Source organism: Gymnoscopelus microlampas, assembly GCF_963454915.1.
Source record: "Gymnoscopelus microlampas genome assembly, chromosome: 1".
NCBI lineage: Eukaryota > Metazoa > Chordata > Actinopteri > Myctophiformes > Myctophidae > Gymnoscopelus > Gymnoscopelus microlampas.
In genome coordinates this window covers 38,136,865-38,154,484 of record NC_139962.1, presented here as the reverse complement: position 1 = coordinate 38,154,484, position 17,620 = coordinate 38,136,865, and the positions used below count along the sequence as shown (strand labels likewise).

At 39.8% G+C, this 17,620-nt stretch overlaps 1 protein-coding gene across 1 annotated transcript in view; it reads right to left on the bottom strand.

The window, feature by feature from the left end:
• The window catches only part of glceb (glucuronic acid epimerase b), a 56,923-nt gene extending 43,055 nt beyond the window's left edge, over positions 1–13,868 (bottom strand). The window contains exon 1 of the mRNA XM_084063990.1: positions 13,709–13,868. The gene's annotated coding sequence lies outside the window, so the exon portion shown is untranslated. The remainder of the gene's footprint in view (positions 1–13,708) is intronic.
• Positions 13,869–17,620: the final 3,752 nt, after the last annotated feature.

Genomic DNA, 17,620 nt, shown 5'->3' with positions numbered 1-17,620 from the left:
TGTGTTCTCAATAGGAAATGGAAGGTCGGGGGGGGGGGGGGTCTAATGAAATGATTAGATCATCAGCAGGATATGCCAGTTTAATTAAAGACACAGTTTGCCTTAAAGTGTTTTTCTTTTTTATGTGTGGCTTTTCATAATGTGACAAACATGTTGATTCAATAACAGTAATCCTGTTGCAGGAAGAAAATGTATTATCACAGTTTGGATAAATTACAATTACCACAAAGAGGCTTCTCTGATGTAAAAGTTCTTTCCCTCAGTTACATGAGAAGAGGCCATCGAGGGAGGTTTAAACACGGTATTTCTTTATACCAGAGCAAATATTAAACTTGAAAATCTTCTAAAATGGTTAAAATGGTAATCCTAATTTGGTCAAGACACCTAGCAGTTGTAATTTATTTTGCCGTAAATGTAAGGTAGTTGCAACTCATTTCGTAATATGCAAGGGTATATATATATATATATATATATGACTTGCTACTGTGAGCAAGTCAGTTTAGTTATGTGCCCGCTTAAGTGTTATTATTTTTTCAAAACTGACTGACTCGGTGCATTATCCTGCTTATACCCACACAGCTAACTTGCAATTAGGGCTGTACTAAATACTTCAAAGCTTAATTCACAATGACGACTTTCAAATTCTAAATAAAGCGATGTCTCCCATAACATCTCTCAAGCTCATCCTCACATTGCTGTTCCTTCTACTACTCAGTGACTATCGCTGTGTTAATGTTACTTTCCCTCACCTCTTCAATTTCTCTGACTCCCTCTTGGCTCATGCTTTTATTCTGCATAAAGACATTGTTTTGAAAGGAAAATCCTACAGCAGTCACAGCTTGTTGATGCTGATCCTCCAACTTCCTTAAGTGGAGAAGGTACCTTATTTACCCGTATCACGTCTTTTAAGGGGACAATTATGCAGTTTCCAGTGCTAGAACACGGTGGCTGTCTCCAAATGCCACTTTAGGGGAAAAAGTAGATATATACCGATTTTTCAATTCCAATCCGATATATTAATTTGGAAATTTCCCGATTACCAATAATTACGTCGCAAAAGATAAAAGGATAGGATAGGCTTCAAATAACAAAGCGCAGTCATATTATTACCTTTTACCAGTCATATTAATCACCTCTTATTAAATAGCAAATAATGTACAACAAATGCCTTACATTTCAATTCAAAGAGGGGTTGTTCATGGTTAACTGTTTAACATGTAACCCTAAGGAAATGGTAACCAGTTAATAAAGGTTAAATGTTTATATTATTGTAATTTATCAAAAATGTAGTACAAAGGTACTTTTTTACCCCTAAAGTGATGCCTGTAATCAGCCGTCATCAGCCGCGCATATCCCCCCACGGATGCGTCGACCGGGTATGGTCTAGTGTACAGTAATAGACACAAAGGACCGCGACGACACAAGATTGTATTACTATAAATGTGAGGACATCAGCATTTTAGGACCGTGATTTTATGTGAGAGCAAACCTCTCGTGTGAACGGTGTGAAAGTTACAAAGGACTGATTTAAACACATACGAGCAAACAGCACAGTGCATAGCTACTTCAGTGTAGTTAATAAAAGGGCAGAAGCATTATTACAAGACGATCTCATCAATAATGTCAGAAAGAACGCACAACTGTGGAGACACTCCACAGCACTCAGCTGCTACAGTGACATACAGTAACTGATCAACGGACGGAACAGTAAGTCACTTACTGCAGGTGGTCCCATTCTCTTGCATTTTGTACCTTAGTGAAGCTATCTGTAGTCGCGTTTGCACATGGGTTGGGTTCGCTCACTGCAGGATGGACTGTAGTAAACATTTAAAAAAAATCTGGATCGGTGCAATATTAGGAAAAGGTACCGTCCCCAATCATAACAGAAGCGGCAGGGATGATGATGGATGGTCAGAATATTAGCCTTTTGGGCTGGAGCACACTTCAGTCATGTTGCTAGGTTTTCAATTTGGTGGGTAACCGGACCCACAAATGATAATTTGAATGGGTCCTAAAGAAATTCAGTGGGTCTTCAATAACATTATTTTTGATTTAGTTTTTGGAGTTCACAATGTAACATTATCAGGGTACGAATCGGGATTCGGGTGTATCCCCTGTACACATCAACAGTGAGTTTAATGCATCATTTCATATGTCTATGCCTCAGAGAAGCAGACAACCTCACTGCACTTCCATTTAGCAAAGTTAAAGGGGCATGATTTTGTTGTTTTCCTGTACAGGTAAAAAACTAAAAAGAGAAGGGTACAAACATGGAAGGCTTACCTTATAATACACTGTGATGTAAGCAATTGCAGCTGCGGCTAATACAATTAATTATGGGTCAGGGTGTGTTCAATTTAGGTGTGCCAATGTGCAAGCATTGACAATACGGCATCCTAGATCACTAATCTCAGGAATTCAATAGAATGTCAACGGTCCGCAGGCTAGCCTGCAACAAGGTTGAACATGTCAGGTAATGGAGGCAATGTGTCAACAGAAGACTTGAGGGAATAGTGAAAATGTATATTAACACACATGGCCCTTTCAACCTCAAGTTGTGCATATGGCCCTCATATGGTTTCAGAACCCTTCCCACATGTTGCGACTTAGTCACCATACTTTTCTTAGGCAGGTTGGTGGCGTTTTGTGACGGAGTGAAACCATTTTTGGTTTTGTTTTTCTTGTCGCAACTGTGCGAGATTACATCTTCACATGTTTTTGTTATTTTTTGGGACCAAAACACCCTTATTTACTGTAAGAATTGTAGCAATTTCTCAACTGCTTTCTTTCTGCTCAGCCTGCCCATTTAATACTCCTATTGACTGGTTTTAGATTGGCTTCTGATTGTTTACTAAGGTTACCTCTAATTGGCCATGCCAATGTCAACTCTGCATGTGATTCTAAAGCTCTCCCCAAGGTGTGTGGCAATGCAACTGACTATTGGTGTATTGACAATAATTAGGCCAAAATGTAATTGCAGCTTTGTGCAATTAAGACGTTGCAAACCATTATATTGCACTTAAGTTTGAATTCAATGTATTGTGTATTCATAACTGACGTGAAAATAACTCTTTCTTAAGCAACAGGGCAAATAGCATATTTTCACGCACTTATTAAACTAGCCTAGATTTTTTAGCTTCCAAAACAGATCTTCAGAGGCAGGTAATAATAGTGAAAACATAAATCATCCCAACAGTTCCATTAGGCTAACCCTTATTGTTTGACAAATTATCATAAACCAGGTTCAATTTCAGAGTTCAATTAAGTGAAAAGTATTCTTGTACAACAGCAGTATAACTGCTATAACCACACACACAAATGAACAACAGAGGTTCGGGATATAAAGACTTAAGTATAATTTATAGTCGGACGTAAGGAGACGTAACGAGCGCCGACGCTCCTTACGTTGTTTGTTTTGTCTCCCCCTCCGTCACCTGCGGCTCCAGTATTTCCTTCCGTGCGATCAACATTCACCGTCAGGCCGACGTGTACGTTGCCTGTAGTACCATTGGCACCCGTTGGCAGTACAAGAAAAAAAATGTTTTCCTCAGGCCCTCTTTCTCAAAAAAAAGACCCACGTTGGTGGTACTTGAGTAAATGTACTTAATTACTTAGACCAATACCCGACCCGTCGATCCACGGTCCGTGACAAAATGAACCCAGCCATTCCCTAAACACACACAAATAATATAGCACAGTGCAGTAGGGGTCGAAACTCACGTTTTGTAGACAAACATTGTTTTTGTCTAGTTTGTTGACTAGTTTATGTCTTTTATTGCGTTGTTTTGGCTAGATGCTACAATGCTAGCTTCATGTTAGCGCTGTTACCAGGTTTCGTGAGAGAAATAAGCAACCAGGTCTATGAAAACAAGCCCAAAAGAATCGACTAGGCCACATCACATGAAAATAGCAGATCTACAATATATAAGAGAATCACTGGTTTAAATAATAATTGGCCCAAATAAGCAACTACATCAATAAAACCGCAACCATCAATGTTTGTTTACAAGCAATTTTACAGATAAATAAGCCCAAAGTCGCTTATAATAAGCGGACATGGGAACACTTTTCCCAACACTTAATAGCTCGCAACTGCCATCTAGTGGATTAATAGGTGTACGATGCCTCAACGTCATAATTCCAACGGATTTAACGTGAGCGACCTTGCATGTGTCCATAAAAAACACAAGACATCCCTCACCCCCTTACGCACGTTAAAGACCCATCTAGGGTCTTTGAACGGCCCTTTACATGACCATGGTCAAATCTGCCTGTGATGACAAGGTCTTGTTAATTAGGCTGGAAAACTTACTACTAAAGTAGGCATAGGGACGGGCAGAAGGTTTAGCATTGCAATGAGAGGATAACATTCATGGAGAAGTACAGCTAAGCCTATTTATTCAGCTGCTCTTCCTTATATGCAACTCTACAGAGATGGTTGATTCACTCAATTTCTCTGCAGTCAGCATTACCAGGGCTTAATGCAGATGCCCAGACTTAAACATACATAAATAGAAGAGAAATGTAAACAAAACAAGAGATGATGCATTTATGGGGAGAACAAGCATGGTAGAAATGCCATGGGTAAATAATAAACAATTGACCAAAGTGTGAATGTTGTATTTGTCATAAATAAACATGTTATCTGTGTTTTTTTAGCAGATGACGTGTAATCTACTTAAAAGAGAGAGAGAGAGAGAGAGAGTGTGAGTGAGTGAGTGAGTGAGTGAGTGAGTGAGTGAGGTGTATTTATATAGCACGTTGAAAAACAACAGCAGTTGACCCAAAGTGCTTTCCAAAAGACCAATAGAGTACCGAAGACCTGACGTCATTCATTCATCCCCTGGTTCATGGAAGTCATTGTTTATGGAGATTGGAGAATAACATTGGGTCATCTTGGAATCGTCTCATATAAGAATTGTGGTCCAAAAATAAACAAATTGTCCCGCCGATATTGACAGGGAGGTGGCTCTGTATCATTTACGATAGTCAGTCACTCATATTTGATCTCCGTTTCTGGTGACAATTTTACTAATTTGGCGGCAGTAATGTTAGCAATTTCTCGCCGCCAGTTGATGCTTCATATCCATTCAGTCAAACCGCCGGGATCATTTATTTATTTTTGGAACACAGTTCTTATTTGACGCAATATTAAACAAGTCTATGGGAATTCTGAATGGGGGGGGGGGGGGGGGTGGTGAGCCAGGTAGGATGCGTAAATTACGTCAGACTGCGGTGCTCTATAGCAACATGTAGACCATTGTCCATTAACAAAAGTAACAATTAAGCATATAACGTAAACAGGAAAACAACAACAATGACCTCAAACTGTGTTAAAGAGAAAAAAAGTTGAGTCTTAAGATTGTATTTAAAATTATCAATGGGGGCTTGCCTTAATATGGGATGAGAGATTATTCAAAGTTGACATGCACCGAGAAATCTGACGCCGATTCTGGGGTGATCGGCCAATATCGGTGCTTGGCCGGTCACTGTCATAAATTCCGGTTTTGTGTCAAATTGATACTACATGGGCACTGCGCAGCATGATGGTCGAGTCGTGCACAATGCCGACTCAGTAAACATTAGCAAGTAGCAGCTTGCTGTGACAGCCTTGTGTACGTGCGTGTGTGCGTGGTTGCGTACAAATTAAGGGTTGAAGTGCAATTGGCAAAAACAGTAGGCTGCCTGGCTTGAGTCCAATGACAAAGGGTGGCTCTCTTGACCCTAACATACTTCCTTCCTCTAGCGACTCTGGAGTGGTACAAAGAGTGTACTCTGGGGTGGTACAAAGACTGTCCAAGATGCTTTTGTAGGGCCACAAAGAAGTGCTTAAGAGAGTGCTGATGTAGGAAGAGTACTGTCGGCAGCAAAAGCCTGCTGGGATACCCTTTAGCTTATCAGCCCCAGCTAACACAATAAAGACTTACCAGGTCTCGGGGGCCAAGGTTGTGCCTCCTACCTCAAAGGAGGAAAACTTCATTTGCAAGCCTAATCAAGTGTGAATGTCGCTGAAGGCATCCTGACAGAAGGGGTAGGGACGCTTTTTTTTCTGTTCAAGGACAATAAGAAAGCTTTAGAGGCTCCCAGTTTTGCAATATTGAAGGGAGCTCTCGAGGCATAAAGTTGTAAAGAAGGCTATTAAAACGATTAAGCGAGACATCCTTTTTCTGCAACGGCTTGTAAGTGTGGGTGGCTCTCATGATGGTGGATGCAAAATGGGTGCCCAGGGACATTTCATTATAGTGTCTCCATGTTACAGATCTCACTCTGCATGGAAATGTCATTATTAGCTTATGAAGCCACCAGAAATGTACTTTTGAGAAAGGATGTCCTTTCCATGTCATGGCATGTCCTTCCCATGACACAGGTCATACTTGTGTGAAACATGAATGAATAAATAAATACATACATTCAGTTTAGCATCCACAGCTCCCCATCACAGATTGAGCAGTAAAAAATGGCAATTTTCTTTTATGATTAAAGAATGAAGGATATATATTCACAGTGAGTACATTTTTAAGCGCAACCAGATGACAATTTTAATTACTACTTATGATCTGCTGTGGCATGTCCCTGCTACGAGAGGAATTCAGGGTATGGGAGTATCACAAGCCTACAGTCAGTAACAACAGTCAAATGTTATCTGACTGTACTCAGAGTTGAAATAAAGGTTATGATGATGATCTGACAGTTTCTTTGAACGTCTGTAGTCAGCTCCAACTAATAATAAATTAAGGATGTAAAATATTGAACTTCTCGGGCGATATCCGATTAATTGCATGGTGAAATAGATTGATAACAAGTGCAAGGTTTTTACTAGGGTTTACATTATAGGTTATACAATAACTGATTTGTTACGTCTACCGATGCACATATTAGTTCAATCATCATACTTAATGCTGTAAAGATATAACTTTTGGAGCACTTCACCCATTTTCAATCTTATCTTCATATATATAGTTGTTGGTCTTCATTTATTATCTTTATAAGATGGCACAAGTTCCATTTACTCTCTCTGCATCTCATTGGTGGGCTATGGACTGTTCAGAATAACCTGCCTGCCAAAGACATCATCAATGAGGAATCAATTGGAAAGTTAACATGCAGAAATATAAGCCATGTTCTTGGATTTGAAATGACCAAACCTGCCTACATACCGTAGGCAGCAGGTTTATGAACTGTGCACAGCCCTCCTCACAAGGGATGCGAGATTATTCAAAGTAATAATTAGCATTAGTTAGGACATGATTATATGAAGATAGGTTGAAAATGGGTTTTAAGCTTTATTAAGATTAAACTCGAATTAAGGACCTCAACAAATACGGTACAATATATTTTTTTACATAGCATAAAATGCCCACTTTAACATTTTTATATTGTAAACTTTATGGGTACACAATCCATCCTTCATCGTGCTTTTTTTTGGTTAAGTAAGTCATAACATATGTCGAGAGAATAAAGGGAAACTGCAGACAGCACACAAAGTACACTCCCTCACAGTTGCAAACAGCAACTGCAGAGTACAGAGAAGACAAACATGGATCCACAAGCGAATGCAAAGCATTTCCCATTATGGTCTCTCTCTCTCTCCTGTTTGAACAACTGAATGGCACGGAAAAACAGTTGAGGGAAAATTCAGATTGATTCTGATATGAAGTGAGAGCTATTCAGTTTCAGTCAGTTAGTATAACATGGGGGGGGGGCATTATTTGGTTGCAGAGCATAAGAGCTGTGTTGCAATACAGGGGCTCCTCTCCCCTCTTTTCACAGCCATTGAATAGTCTACAAATTTAGTGGCCAGAATGCCACCCCTACCACAAAAGACAATTCAGGCTGAGGAGAGCAGCAGAGCACAACCTCTACTAAAGTGTGGTTGGGACAAAAGTGTGTGATGGTATGGACACTGGGGCGTAAAGGTGCCATGTCCTCTATATATGATCATCATAAGGCAACCAAACAGTAAGCCAGTTCATGCAAGAGCAGTCCCGTTATTGGGGAGCACCACAGCCCTAAGGAGAGCATGTCTGGACATTCTTCCTATTATACAAATGCCTGGCTTCATCCACTGTAGGAAGCCACTCAAGCCAGTGCTGCAGAGAAATCTTTCTGAAAGCCCTCTCTATTCAGCACCATCCATAACTGGAGCAGAGGGATAAAGGAATGAGTGCAGAGTTCCATATTTGTTTGTCTTTGAAGTTTGAATCCAGGCCAACTGTGGTTGTTCTTTTGTTATTGGGGGTGATGGTATCTAACAAAGAGGAGGGGTGTGGACGGGGGTGTCTATGGGGGACGATTAGGACTACAGAGTCCAGAGACTTTTGCTGTCTGGGTTGTGCCTTTGAATGGGGCCATGGTCAGCCCTGCTACAAGGGTCAACCAATGATAGGTTGCACAACCATGTGAGGAACGGTTCACAGACGTTAGGGTAGGCCAATAGCCTACAAGGGAAAAAAGGAACCCTCACCCATAGCACCATATGCTAAGCTATAAAATTAACAAAAGATATTACAAATAATTTAGCTTAAAACATATTGCAGATTCCGTTAACACATCCACACTTTTGCTTTTGGCTTGATTTACTACTGTCAATCATTTAAGCCATAATTGTATTACTAAAAAGGTTTTATTTAATTTCATGTATTTTTTATTTAAATGAATATCACAAAAGTACAGGATTACAAGCTAACAAAGGGCTGCAATGAGATGCGGTTTTAGCATGTACATCTGTTCTTTTTGGCAAGCGACACCGTTGTACTATACATTAGGCTACAATACAATGCACTACATAATTTATGTTGTGTTTAGTGAATGAGAGTGTTGTGGGGCGTTACCTTATTAAAGGCTTGAGGCTGCAGTTTCAGCAGACCAAACACATGCATGAATATCCAGACAATGTTATGTCAGTCACAACTTTGTTCTCACGGTCGAACCCTATTGTGAGCAATACAATTTTACTTGTGCATTTAAGTTTCTTCCCACCTTTCCCTATCTAACATACAGTATTTTAAGACCAAAATTTGATTCATGTAGATGATGTAATCAACAGGCAATGTTCACTATCACACAGGGCTCATTATTGCACAAAACATTTTGTCATGAACTTGCCTCTCTCATTTTGGACAAACAAGCATCAAGTAAGAGCTATGACCAAGTTGTTGTTGTTGTTCTACTACCCGACTTATCACACTATAAAGTGAGCACAGCTGTGCAGGCAAAGTAGTCATTATAAAAGGCAACATTTATGAAATGCCATTCAGACTTAAGAGCTTTTATATGCATGGCCCATTTGAGTTACATATTGCACTGTTTTCACAGACCTGGGCTTAACTTAACTAAGAGGAATTAACTGAGTCGGATGATTCTAATCTTGCTAGCCTACTCACTGAAAGTAATGCTGGATAGTTAGTAACCCAGTTTATTCAAGGCTTCACAGCATTCCCACCGACCAGTGTGACTTGCATGCTTCAAAGCAGTGGGCTCCAGGAAGTGTCCAGCTAGGAGCCAATGCGGGGCAGCCCTTCTTGCATTGGCCTATTATTAGTCACCATAGGAGGACCTGGCTTAGCGCTCAACTGCCTGTGTTAGAAACAAAAACCTCAGCGTGAGACAGCTCAAGTACTGAGGCAGATTAACCTACACAAATGGGCAGACTGATAGGGTTAGGCTAGTGGAGCAGAACGCTGGCCTAACCTTTGTGGAGTTACGGCAAAGCCATTTAAGCTATGCAACCAGCTTCTTCTGTTCCTTGTAAATAAAAGCATCTATGCAAATAGAAATAAACAAACACCTTGCTATCTTAGAACTGTGATGGCTAGGGATACCAGTTTTCCTAAATTTCATAATCGTTAATCAAATTGATGTTATTGATTCATGAATCATTAATCATTGATAAATGTCTGCTGTGTGACCCATAAAAACATTATCATTTTTTTTATATGCGCAATAGCATTATAAATGAGACGATTCACATATCAAAATCCATATGCCACCCAGCAGTGTAAACAAACTGCAAATAAAATAGACAATAGGCTTACAAAATGTACAACTTAAATCAGTGTTTAGCAAATAGTAGCCTCACTTTCAAATGAAAATAAATAAAAGCAGAATAATGAAGAATATAAATGAGCAGATTCACTCGCGGGTTGCAGGGAACTCTGGGAGTGATGTTTTCTTTCTTTTTTTTGCAAAAACGAAAAACCGTGGTTCCTAAAAGCGGATTTAACCGTGCAGGGCGTACGGTTCGGTTTTAAACCGAAAACCGCTGTACCCCTACCACAGTAGCAACTGCTAACACATAAGAAATTCTGCAAACGGTTTTATAGCCATTTCTACAGTATGGCCATAAAGAAAAACTGCTACGAAGACATCATTTTGTCAAAAGACAATCATTCCCAACTATAACCTTGAGACTGTTACAAGTCATTATTTACAGCCTGAGCCAGGCACAAAAGATGAAAGTCATTGTTAGGTTAGAGCCATCAGCTGACAGTAAAGCGAAACACCCATTTTCTCCTTGCTTCACAGAGAACCTGGATGCACCAACTGCAATCAGCACCTGCTTAGACAGATATTCTGTTTCAAGTGCCACAGACACAATAGCCAGTGATTTAGAACCAGCCTAGTGTTTAATCCACAAGACGGAGCTGAATCTTCGCATCTTGCTGACTGAGGTTCATTCTTGTTGAGACAGGCACGGACAGACTAAGCAAAACTCCTGTGTATCCTACTATAATCATACTATAATTCTAGTAACCTCTGTCGTGGTGAGGCTGTCTGTAGTGGTGAAGCTACCCGGTTCTCCTCAGTGGCTGGAGCAAGCAATTGCTCTGATTTTGCACACAGCCATTGACCATTACCATCTGAACTTAACTGTTTAGCCCCTTTTTCAATTTCATCAAATCTCAGCTTCTTATTAGCGTTTATGTGTGAAAGAATGTCGCCTCCGGGTTGCCAGATCATGTGCGCATATCCCCCCACGGATGCGTCGACCGGGTATGGTCTAGTATATTATAATTATGCAAACAAAGACAATCATTAAAGGGAACTGCACAGCATAAACTGGAGAGCAATTTGACCAATAACTGCAACAGAACAGAGCAGACATGTTAACATTTATCTCAAGCAGGTTTCTATACTACTTCTCTCCCACTGAATTAATTTGCAATGCGTTTTTAAGCTCCATCAATTATTTTGTGTACTCCAACTCCTTATGTTTTATTTCCGGCAGGCCAGAAGGCAGACATTATGTTTTCGACCATGTCCATGTGTGAGTGTGAGAGAGTCTAGCTTTAAGTAACCACTGGACTGATCTGTAGCCCCGTTCAGATATATGAAATGTGCAGGCAATGTGTCTGCATATTTGATTTTGGTGTCATGTGTGAACGTGCACCACATTTTGAGTGGCAGCAAAGCAATCTTATTTCTGCATTGGGACCTACGACATTGCAGGCCTTCGCAAGTCTTTACGGAAAGCAAGTGTGAACATAGTGCTGGCAGCGTCATGATGCTGCTTGCATATTCTGAGTGTAACTTGTGTTCAATATATATACATATCTATAAACGCACATGTACTGTATGGATTTTTCACATTTCTTTCTGATTGGCTATAATTTGCTGGAGGGGCCTATTTTACAAACAATGCACAAGTATGATCCCCTCTTCCCCACCAAATTCTGGTACAACGATCTCATGATTCATGTAACAAAACTGTTTGTTTTTTTATATTCCATATTGTTTACAAAGATTAGCCACGAACAGACACACAGACAGAGACTTACAGACCCTTCGGCTGGCGGAGATAAGAATTTAAATTAAAAGACATACACTTTCTATGTAAAGCATGTTTTTTTATGTTTTTTTATTTTATTTAAAAGAATGTAACCAAAAATGTCCCTCTATACCTGCAGTTAACAGCCATTGTAGTATTGTGGTGGTGTTTACCTGCAGAAACACATTGCCCTCTCACTGTATTTTGGTGTTTTCACCGTTTGTTTTGGTAGACAGTTTTGGGGCAGTGAAAACTAAATACACACACACATATTGCATCTCCAATCATTTCCCTCTATACCAGCAGTCTGAATCTCATATATATATATATATATATATATATATATATATATATATATATATATATATATATAATGTAAACATAGGGCAAAGTTACATACTATGCCTTAAAGAGATCTAAATCTGGTTGTGCTCACTGCACTGAGATGGACAAAAGCTCTGTGCAAAGAATTGGTCTCCTGTGATGTTTTCAAAAGCAAACACTTCATTTAAGCTTCATCAGGTTCGCCTGTACAAGTACTACAATGTGCAGTAGGTTTGAGGCTTGAAACTTCAGTAAGCCACACAATTGAAAGAAAGGAAGGACCAGTACAGTGATTAATGCTTGACTACATCATTATGAAACGCATGGAATTTAAAATGAATAATTCTAGATTTAGATAGGCTTCCAGTTGTTATTATCCTGAAATACAAATTGCAGCCTGACCTCGCACGTCCCCAGGAGACTGCACGACACTTGAACCTCATAATAACAGAGAGAACGCACAGGTTTCATATGACGACCTGTGTAGCACAAGTAAACATTCTCTGCTGTGCTCCATTCATAGAAAGCATGACACCGCTTAAAATGCTTGATCTTATTTCCGACAAGGATGCAGTCAATATTAACGTGCTGTCAAGCCTTTTAACGTCCGCGTTGAGACAACGAGTTAGCAAAGACATTTCACTAACGTTAAAGCAGATATATAACGTTAGCATGTTAGCTTACCTAAGTGTGAATGAATTCCCAGACAAACAAGTCAGCTGTGAAGTTCCAGTCAGTTCCACACAGTGCAATGACACAAGCTGAACAACTGACACATGATATTGTCTTAAGCGTTTGTAAACGGCTTAATGTCCTAGAAGAACAAGTAGTAAAGATGAAAGAATTATTGGTGACTAGTGGGGTCTATCGGCTAATCTATACTTCATCGCGTGAAGCGTGTAGCCTGGCGACAGTAATCGCGTGGTTTTCATCTGAATAAACTGTCGACGTGACGCGCGTCTACACTTTTGGTCGTTGGTAAACGTGCGTGATTTTTGTCTAGCGAAATGCTGGCGACACCGAACTACAAAAGGACTATTAAAACCAGCTTTAGCGTTGCACGAGAGGAACAGCGTTGCCAGATTCTGCGAGAGAAGTAAGCAACCAGGTCTATGAAAACAAGCCCAAAAGAAGCAACTAGGCTACGGTTGTTTGAAAATAACAGATCTACAACCTTGTAGATCGGCTATTTAAAAATATATATATCTTAAAAAAAACTAAAAGGTAATTTTGTAACATTTTTACAACACAATTCCCCGGCACAAAATATTTTCATATGGGGCGTCCGCAGACAAATACATTAATTTGGGGGTGCTTGACATGAAAATGTTTGAAAACCACTGGTTTAAACAACATTAGGAAACAAAACAGTTTTTATTTATACACACTGCTGGTCCTGAGTGCAAATTTCGTTTTCATGTGAAAGCCTGTTAATGACAAATAAAGCAAACCTTGAACCTTGAAACCTTGGAAAAAATGCAACTACCAATATATTTACAAGCAACTTTAAAGAAAAACAAGCCCAAAGTGGCTTATAATAAGCGGACATGGCAACGCTGGAGAGGAAGCAAGCAGAGACAAGCTCCGAGGCGTATTTATCGAGCTATGGTATCTTACCAGAGTACTGTGAGGTCCAGCGTTAAGCCCTATCCAGTATCCAGAGCTGCTGACGGGTTTGCGTGTTGGGTTCTGTAACTGGGTCGCTTATTTTTGTGTTTTTTAGTAGGGTTGTTCGGAGAGGAGCGCACCAGGCTCCACCGCCTGTCTGTCCGTCCGGCTGCCACAACACTGAGGCTCAGGCAAGTAGTGAACACAAACGAGCGTCGACTTCTCACGGGGAGGGAACCTGTGCTACCGCGAGACAGTCCGAGGTTTGTGAGATGTCCAATGGAAATAAGGATAACGTCCAATGACAATCATACTCTATGGCAGGGGTCTTCAACAGGGGGTTCTGAGATCCATAGGGGGGCTCCTCAGACTTACTACAGGTTTTTTGGGGGTATTTTTTTAGGTTAACCACTTGAACCCTAGTGAGGGGGGGGGGGCAGACAAGTACAGAGCCAAAGGTCAAGTTTACTAAGTAGGTAAGTCAACAAACAAAAAACATTAAACATTAATTTACAGAACACTGATGATAGTGCTGTCAAAGAAGTCTATGAAACTATCTATGAAATCTATGAATACATTTAATCTGCAACATCATTTTACACAATATGTAGTGGGGGTCCCTGCTTCATCTCTCTCTCAGATAAGGGGTCCTTGGCCTGAAAAACGTTGAAGACCCCTGCTCTATGGAAAATACACCCATGAAGGAAAACGCTATTGTGGGCACATCATGCATTCTGTATTACTATTGTAAATCAAATCCTGCAGAAAAAACAGGAAACATGTAGGCCTTTGGTTTGTTATCCAGGGGTTAATGAAATGTTAGGCTAACAAGAGCAATTAAACAGCAATTAAACAGTTATTTTGCTGATTTAAGTGTGTGTGTGTGTGTGTGTGTGTGTGTGTGTGTGTGTGTGTGTGTGTGTGTGTGTGTGTGTGTGTGTGTGTGTGTGTGTGTGTGTGTGTGCGCGCGCGCGCGTGCGTGCGTGCGTGCGTGCGTGCGTGTGTGCAGTTATGTGCATCAAGTAAATGCAACATATTTATTTCTTTTGTTGGATAATTTACCACATCATGCCTCAATTGTACATTATATCCTATTGGATACATCGCTATTTGATTTTAGTAGTATTGCGTTTACTGGACTACTTAAAGTAGGTTCCAGTAGCCTAGAGGCTGCACCAGCTGACTGAATGGGAATTGGAATAGCAGTAACATGTGTTGGGTGGGTACAGAAGATATCAACCCTCTGTCACAGATTAAGTATGTGACACCAAAGAGTTCATGTAGCTATACAAAAGGCTCATCTGAACAGAAGTATCAATCTGAACATTTCTTGTTCTCCTGCTCTGTTTTCCTAACAATTTCCTCTCCTCTCCTCCTGTCATTTTCTAACAGTAATGAGTTATGTTTGTGCACCCTCTTACACACAAAGGCATTGTTGGATGTTTTTCATTGCCCTTTCAGGGTGTAGCAAAGTATCACTGCACTACATAGTGGCTACAGATGACCAGAAGCCTAATACCTCCCCTCTGGTGGATGAGTGATAGATGTGGATAGTGATGTTTTCCATTTGGGAGATCAAGGTGGTTACAGGTATGGTAGATTGGTGGCTCTCATCTAGTCAGTGGAATGGTTTTGTTGCTATTTTTCCCACTGGAGCCTATGTCTCACGCAAATAGGCCTAACTATTTATTGGATTTTTCAAACATATAGCCTATTTCTCTGTCATTTATACACAGCTTCACCCACCACTGAAACAGAATCATTATATTAGTTCCCTTATTATCTTTAGTTATGTACTCTCAACACAGATTAAAAAAAAAACAACACCAACAAATGGGTTTAGTTAAAAATTAGATAATCATATAAAGGGAGAAGAATACTAAATATTCAATGATGAGTTTGGAATGGAACCTTTAATATACAGTATTAACCATCAACATATAGCACTTTAAATGACCATCATGTTAATAAGCATTAATTAACAGTTAATAATGCACTTATAATTCATTATAAGATGCTTATTAACCGTATTATTTGTTAATAAGTCTTTATAGACCCCTTAACAGACGACGTCACCCTGGTTGCACGCGTCATACTGGCTGCAAATGAAACCCATTCTGTCAGGTCTCGCTAGGGCGCGCAGCACTATAGCCAACACACAAGAGGGGGTCGGGGTGCGCACAGGTTGTGAATTGATTGCATGAAACAATCACCTGTGCTTCCAGTCTCAATGTCGCTAAATAAATAATTGGTCTATACTATAAGTGTTAATAATAGCATTGTAAACATGTTTATTTTTTAGAATATTATATATTTGTAAGCGATATAGGAAACGTGTTAACAGTTATAGACTGCTTAAGAACATTGATAAAAGGCATATATGCTTCTTAAAGTTGTTTATAATAGCATTACAAACACATTTATTCAGTCTCATTCAACCTCACTAACTTATAAATGTCAGTTCAACAAAACATGCAGCCAGATACCCCTCTCATCTGTTTCATTACGGTTTTGACCAGAAAAATAGACACGTGGCTTTATGCAAAATACATTCCTAATATAGTGCTTGAAGAAAGATCAAATCAATTTACTATCCCTCAGCACTCCCACTAGGGCGTAATGGCTTAGTGATATTGGATATTGTGCAAACAGATTCACTGACTGACCCCTGGGATTAAAAAAAAAACTTGAATCTAACTTTGTCTCTGCATTTCGTCTCACTGTTGACTCAAATCAAATTAACTGTACAAATTAGTCTACTCAATATAAATATTAGTTGTCTGTCCTTGCTAAAGTCTTTGTAGTGTCATAACCTGAAGAGAAAATGAATTATAATTCTATGGAACATAGTTGCAGTTTTTTTTAATAGAATGTGAATTGAATTGTGACTTGTTTCTGTGTGTGTGTGTGTGTGTGTGTGTGTGTGTGTGTGTGTGTGTGTGTGTGTGTGTGTGTGTGTGTGTGTGTGTGTGTGTGTGTGTGTGTGTGTGTGTGTGTGTGTGTGTGTGCGTGTATGTGTTTTAAGATTTGAAGTAAAATACATGCAGGGCACAAGATCAGATGTCTTTTTTTGGGGAATACAATGAAACAAGGGATGTTGATTTTAGATTAGAACTTGTCAAGGAGGGCTGCTTAACCCACATATTGCATTTCAAAATATGTTCACATCTCTGGCACACAGACGGCAGCAGCCACCTCCACAAAACTCTCTCCCGGGTCCGCGAAGACTTTTCAGAAATTTAGGAGGCACACTATTTCTTGTTCTTATTCAAAAGCAGATTACACACCACACCTGAGGAGATTTCTGGCTCTATTTGTCTCAAATTTTCAAAGTCTACCTGCTTCGAAGTAGAAAATTCCATACATGGATGGATGCCAGTGGATTCACTGAGGCTGTTTAATATGTGGTTCAAACACAGTTTCTGCCTTTAATACCAATCAGAAAACTCTCCAGAAGCTGCAGCAGCAGGATAACAAGGATTTGCTGTAGCCTACTAAAAATCTCTCTCTCTCTCTCTCTCTCACACACACACACACACACACACACACACACACACACACACACACACACACACACACACACACTAATATATTCTGCAGGAGTTATAGGCAGCAGCTTGCACAAACCAGCAATGAGGGTTATCATTCTTTAGTAAATTGAGTGAAATACAGAATACAAATTATTTACTTCATGAGTTTATTATTTATAACACATTTTGAGAATAAATGAAAATTCTCAAGCGAATATATTGTAGCTCCCTGGCTGAGTAGCATTTGCCAGCATGCCTCAGAGTGCACACAAATTGTATTGTTTTATTTTCGTGTAATTAAGTTATTCGTTGTTCTGGAGAACGTGTTAGGGGATTAATGTGCTGTGTCGTTTTACGTTAACTCATTTATATATTTTGTACGTAAGTTGGT